This window comes from Echinops telfairi, unplaced genomic scaffold (genome assembly GCF_000313985.2).
Source record: "Echinops telfairi isolate 266 unplaced genomic scaffold, ASM31398v2 ScPeMD7_27;HRSCAF=92, whole genome shotgun sequence".
NCBI lineage: Eukaryota > Metazoa > Chordata > Mammalia > Afrosoricida > Tenrecidae > Echinops > Echinops telfairi.
In genome coordinates this window covers 2,738,668-2,745,856 of record NW_022103924.1, presented here as the reverse complement: position 1 = coordinate 2,745,856, position 7,189 = coordinate 2,738,668, and the positions used below count along the sequence as shown (strand labels likewise).

The following is a 7,189-nucleotide window of genomic DNA, read 5'->3' as shown; positions in this document are numbered from 1 at the left end:
CTATCTTTTGTGCAGAACAGTTATGAAATTGAAATGTTTCTTCAAAATTTAAAAACTTATTTTATTAACAATAACTTAATAAAAGTTCTGAATTTAGAAATCCAAAATAAATCACAGGGGGAAACACCCAGCATATTTCAAACTGTTCTTTCCACTAAGGAATTGAACTGCATAATATTTTTATCAAAATAATTTAAATATTTTAAGACTACTTGAAGTGGACTTCTTATATAAAAATATAAGGATTTGAGTCAATTTTTTCAAGATATGTTCTGTCAAAAGAAAAATTAGTATAAAGCTTGTGAAGTAAGCCCCCATTTTTCAGATAGATCTAGCTTGTGTACTTAAAAATTAAGTTTCGTTTACTTAGCTGGTCATCAGAATCATCTGATCAGATCCTTGAGGAGCATTAGACACCAGAGGAAAGGAAGATAAGAACTGACTGTGTGTCCTTCCACCCACCACTTCATCTTCTGGGGATCAGCGCGTGATTGTGCAACAAAACCCATCCAATTTAGGCAGAGTGATGACAGGATTTCCACAAGGACAAGGGAAGTAAACTTGGTCAATAAAGTCATGAATAAGCAGCCAGAAGAAGCAACAAGCATCTAATGAGATTTTCTTGCAGAAATCTCACTGCTCCCACTGCCAAGTACCCAGATATTATGCTCCTGGGACTAGAGAGAAGTTGGCTATCATGAAAGAGCAAATACCGCCATCTAAATGAACCCTGGCATCAACTAAGTCCACATGGAAGAAGCATATCAGCGTTTTTGATCCAAAGGTTATCAATAATTAAATCAAGATCTGAAGGAAGGAATGATATCAGAGCTTAAATTGTGAACATTAGGTTGGCAGAAAGCTATAGATATAGTAGAAGTCCCAAATCCATTTGCAGGGTACCTATATGGATGGATTAAGCTTCTGGTGAATTTTCTCTGACCATAGTTGAAAGATGTGAATAGTCTTGCTATCAGATAGAGGGCATTGTAAACTTGATTATGGCAAATGTAGTTAGGCTAAATGTAGTTAGGCTAAAATACCTTATCATTTGACCTCCCTTTTGATCCATTTTAAATTTATTTTCTTTTAAAAATATTTCTTGCTTGCTTTCTTTTTCTTTTTTGTTTTATTTTATTTTTTAAAACATTTTATTAGGGGCTCATACAACTGTTATCGCAATCCATACACACATCAATTGTGTAAACCACATTTGTACATCATTCTCAAAACATTTTCTCTCCACTTAAACCCCCGGCATTAGGTCCTCATTTTTCCCCTCCCTCCCCACTGCCCCCTCCCTCATGAGCCCTTGACAGTTTATAAATTGGTATTTTGTCATAGCTTGCCCTGTCTGACGTCTCCCTTCACCCACTTTTCGGTTGTCTGTCTTTCTATTGAGGTTTTATCTGGCTTATTTTGTTATTGCTCTGAGTGTGTGTGCCTTTATATGAAATCCAGAGCCCATCAATCAATAGAAGCAGTCACTGGATTAATGGTGGTATGGATGAGTAGGTGGAGGGAAATGGGGAGCTAAAAACAATGATTACAAGAAAGAACAAAATGTTCTAGAACCTATTGTAGTGATGATTGTATAACTCTTTTTAATATGACTGAACTCTTGAAGAGAATTATATGTTAATAAGACTATTAAAAATAAATTAAAGGGTGGTGCTTTTTAATTTTTTACCTGGTGCTGCTGTCAGGTAAGTTTGGGACTGCTGCCTGCAAGGTCGGTGATTCCAATCCACCACTACTCCATGGAAGAAAGATGAGGCCATAGGCTCTGGTAAAGATGTATAGCTCCTGAAATCCTATAGAGGGTCTCTGAGTTGGAAGCAACTCGATACCCTTGATCATGTACTTGTCAGGGAATCTCATTTTCTCTCACTGGTACTAATTTTTGTTGCTTGATTCTGACTTCCAAATCTCTCACTGGTATATGAGTCTATTCTTGGCATCATCTAGAACACTTACCTACTCATAAGAATGAGGACTATGAGGGGGTCCAGCTGGCGTCCAACAGTGCTATTAGTAATAAGTCTGAAAAACATGTGGCTTGTAGCCTTCTAGCTTTGACAGTATAGGGGAGTATACTAGATAATGTTGAAACAGGTGTTCAACTAAACAATTTGTAACATTGTGTTAGTCTGGGTTTACTAGAAAAACAAATTAATAGACACTCATATGTGGATAAGAAAGAGTTTTATGTAAAGAGTAATTGTATTATTAAGAAGACATCCCAACCCAGCTAAAGAAATTTAACTGAATGTAAAAGGGAACCTGTAGACAGGCTTAAATGCTTGCTAGGTGACCACCTTGATCCATTTGTTGAGTGGAAGTGGGAGAAATGCAGCAATAGAGACAGGTTGAGTCTGGCCACTGACACTCGTGAAGAGCCCGTTGACTGGTCTGAAGTTTATGACCTAGCCCAAGGGGGCTAGGGCTGTTGAGAATTTGTGATGGGGCCCATGGATAAAGGCAAGACAATCAATGGGTACCCTGGTGAGGCAGTCCACACTGAGTTGACTAGAACCAGACCAGATGAAGAGAATATTTTTAAGCCTGTGAATTGCTTCGTATTGCTGCTGGCTTTATGGATGGCCTGTCATGATTTGACTTTGGTTATGGATGCAGACTCACAAGGTTCCACTGGAATGAAGATTTTTCAGATCAAAGGATACGATTTCCTCCTCAGAGCACTGGGTTGATGTAAGTGGGCAATGTAGAAAGTGGATACCCTAAAGGGGGCAGATAAAGGCATAAAGTGTTTGACTTACAAACTTTCACAGGTGGGGAATATAGTCATAGGATTATAGGATTAAGGTTTATGTGTTACTTAACTGCCATTGTTAGGCATAGAAATTGTGGTGTTGTTCACTTATAGAGCATTATGTTTAAATGAGGCTTTGGCACATATTGAATTGCATGCATTTTAGTTTTAACCTCTTTGGTACAGATATGATTTTATTATTGTTTTGTTAAAATTATGTGTGGCTATAGAGTTGTGTAAGAGTGTCAAGTTGACAAGGGGTGGTCTGTGGCAGTTATATAATCTGTCAACTTGTGAAGGGGTGGACTCTAACCAGTCAATCACATCACAGACAATGAGGCCTCTGTGTGCATACGGTCTTCTCCTGAGGATTCGGGGAACTCCTGTCTTCCTCCCTAGTGGTGGAACACACACACACTCTATAACACACTCCTGTTGGCAAGTAACGTGAGCTGTGCTGATAGAGCCAGAGCCGTGGAGCTGGAGGAGCCATGTGGAGACCCATGCCAGTGCTAAGATGCTTCTACCACCACTGGATCCTCAAGACTTTCCAACCACTGGCCTGTGATCTTCCTGCATTCTGCATCATTATATGTGTAATGTTTGAGTCTGAAGAAGAATTTACATACTGGTATCAGACATATGGGCTAATATCTGACTTATGGACTTGATCTGTACTGGGCTGAATGTTTTCTTAATACACAATTACTCTTTATATAAAGCTCTTTCTTATACACATGAGTGTCTATGACTTTGTTTCTCTAGTCAACCCACACTAACACATTATGGTACCTTGGGAGTTGGGTATTAGAGAAACAAATCATAAAGATGGAGAGTGGGTGCTTTTTGAGCCCTGCCTCAAGGTAGTTTTTCTTATTTGGCTAGCCAGAGGTTAAATATGGCTTTGCAGTTTACTGGACTGTTTTCTGGAAAGAATGTGGGAATTGAAAGTGTTGATTCTTAGAAATTGTCTTTGGTTAATCCTATCTGAAATGGCGAAAATGATTGTGATAAATGTGAATCTTGAGCTGTAGTGACAAAATCACCTCTTGAATTTCTCAGAGTTCATGCTGCTCAGAGAAAATGGCTGACTGAGGTCAAAATAGCTGACAGATGGTTATTCCCTGGCTTGAGGCAATACAGCCAGAGCCCTAAGGCTATGTAGACTAGTTTAGATAAGGATTAAGATAATATATATAAGGATTGAACTTGACTGTTAAAAGAATTGAGTTTAGGATCTGGCTGTACTAGGTTTTCCTTTGACTATTGTTATTGATATAATGATTAATATGAATGATTTTTGCGACATATGAAAATAGAGAGCTTATAAGCCCACTTTCCTGCAGCCAGTAAAATGTGATCTTTAAATAAGTTTAGGACACACCTTCAAAGAAGGCTTTGAAAGGATAAGCCCCACCCAATGTCTTGAGTGCTCAGGACATTATAAGGTGAAGAGACTCTTTGGCTTTTTGAATTTTGAACTAGGGGTTTGTGCTAGATGCTGAAAAAAATCAGGAGCCCTGAAGAAATTCCTCAGGAGAAGGCTGTGCCCTCACAGAGGCCTGATTTGGTGTGGCCTCATTGACAGACTAGACTCCACCCTTTGGCTGGTTGACAGAATATGTAACTGCCACAAACATCTACTATGGCCAATCAACAAAATCACATAATGAAAAGATCTCTTTAAATCACTAGACTGTTTCCTCTCTGAGCACTAATTCTATTAAGAAGAAATATTTACTTGGGTCTTACTTACATTTAGAACATATTCTCCTTTTAAGCATTCCTCTTTAAGAATCAGGTCATTATCATTAAGAACATAGCACATAAGTAAACATTAATAGAATGCCAGTAGAGTTTGAGGATCTCTATTTTCCCATGAAAATCCCTTGGACATCAAATAGTCAAGCACTCTTGTTAAAGTCAGCAGTAATGCTTTTCTAAGATTCCTGTCACATCTTTAAACATTTAGGTCAGGTAATGATTACGAGGAAAGAAAAAAATTTTTTTTAGAAGTTCCTGATGGTGCAAACAGTTAATGTTCACAACTAGTGATCAAAAGGTTGGAGGTTAGAGTCCACCTAGAGGTGCCCAAATAAAAGCCCTCAGGAGTTAGTTCTTAAAAACTAGCCATTAAATACCCTGTGGAGCACAGTTCTAGTCTGACACACAAAGGGTCCCATGAGTCAGAATCCACTTGACAGTAACTGTGTTTATTTTGCTGTTTATTGCAAGAGATCATGTTTTTGTTTGTTTGTTTGTTGTTAGAGCACAACTTATATATTTCAAATGGACAAAACATTAGTACGCTGTACAGTGTCTTAAGATAACTTGCCCTTGAATGGGAGCTCCCTGTCCAGTACTTTGAGGTCTACAAGACGTTATCTAAAAAAATGTACGACTGTGGAAAATTAAGACTGATTAAATAGAATGGGGGAGGGCAGGGCCTGTGGTTTTTCTTGGTGATTAATTGCTGCAACACTGTCCTTCGGGTGGCTGAGGGAGTTTCGTATTTTCTTTAGACATCATTAGGGTCCGGAGCTCTTGCAGGACAACTTTTGATGCTGTAGGAATTCTGCCATTTTGCTAGCACTGATATGGCTCTTGGGTCCACCACTCCATTAGAACTATTAACTCCATTCATACTAATTTTTGCTACAAATCTTACAAAGCGGGGTGCTTCTGGGTATTCTGTGTATTCTATTTTAAGGCTATAGATCCGGTTTTTGTAAATTGTTCTTGGAGGCCCAATTATCATCCCTGTCCATCTTGTAAGTGTCATGTCTTTGTCATCTTCTAGACACCAGCTAACTGTGCCATCTCCTACTCCTTTCTACCTTCTTCGAGTTCTTCCAACAGCCGGAAATCACGAGGGACCTTTGCCCCCGAGCCCATGGTGGCTGTCATCTTGTGTCGCTGTCATTCAAGATGTCATGTTTTATGAGTAATGGAGTACCATTCATTTCCTTGTGTCATACTGACAGGGTAAGGATGAAAATGGTTGTAACAATTTTCTGAATCCAAGGTGGTGGGTGAGGTCTCAATTCATGCTTTTGGAGATCCCCATGTTGGGACTCAAATGATTCCAAGAGTACAATCTTTGCTTCATCTGACACCTAGAGAACAATACGACGTTGACAGTGATAGGTTCAACCAGAGGTCAACCAGAAAATTCCATGATAGTTGAATATTTAACAATTCCATGACCTCCTCGGATATAAGCATGATATCCAGGTTGACAATCACATTGTGTATGATCATTAAAGAATGTCATGCCAAAAGTTCAAGGACTGAGGAGATTTCAGAGTGCTCTACTCACCACCTTTTATCTTTTTTTTAACCTTTCATCTTTTGATTCCATTCGATCACAAACTATTTGAAGTTCTTTAAAAGTATGTATTAAAAGTATGTATGGATGTTAAAGAAAGATTTTCAGATCAGAGCAAAGGTGAAGAAAGTCAACTATTATAAAAGCATTCTATTAGAAACATTTTGAATTTGTATGCCATTTAAAAAAAAAAGCAAATGTGTGTAAAGGTCATTTTCACTGAATTTCTGATTACTTAAAAAAATAAATCACTTTATTGGGGGCTTGTACAGCTCTTATAACAATCCATACGGCAATTGTATCAAGCACATTTATACATATGAGCTGATGACTTTTTTTGGCTAGTCTTTCCCATCCTAGAATCCTGTACGATATAAAGCCAAATTTATAAGGTGGTGATATCTACAACCCTACCCACTTTAATAAAATCCTGACATTCCCCACGACCATGTATTTTGCACCACTTCTACTATTCGTGGTTCTGAAAATATCAGTCGCAGAGCCTGTGTTGCAGAGGCAGTGAGCTGTTTAATATGGCTCTTCTAGCCCAAATCTCTGACTCCAACCAAGTGGCCTCTCCTTGACTAAGACTGGAGATAAGGTGGGGGAAGATACTATTCACGTGTCAGTAATTGTGAACAGGATTCCCTGGAATGCCCTGCTGTGTATAAAATGAGCCCCCTGAAAAGCTGGAGGAGGGAATGGAGTGTGTCCCTGTGCAGTGAACCTCTTGGATCCAGAAAACAGCTATAACATCAGAGGAACAGCAGCAGAACCAGGAGCAAGAACATGAAACAGAATAATGAACTTCCCAACCAACAGAGCAAGTTAAGAGGAGTGCTTTTGTGCAGGAGGTTGGCTTGTGAACGGTGCCTCTGAGCACTTTATTAATGAAGTTAGACTTGCTGCCCTATGGAAATGCCACTGAGTGCCCTTGGGTTGAAGAATACTGGAGTGGTGCTTCTGGGTATTTAAGCCAGAAGTTGGGTTTGGTGACCCATGGAGTTCAGCCTTTGGGTTGAGGTATACAGCAAAGTGCTATATCGCTGGGTCATTTATTAGCAGACCTGAAAGAACTTTGTAACATG

General features: G+C 39.0%; 1 pseudogene; it reads right to left on the bottom strand.

Moving 5' to 3' along the window:
* Positions 1-5,239: 5,239 nt before the first annotated feature.
* Positions 5,240-5,680, bottom strand: LOC101661250 (annotated as a pseudogene).
* Between the last annotated feature and the right edge of the window lie 1,509 nt (positions 5,681-7,189).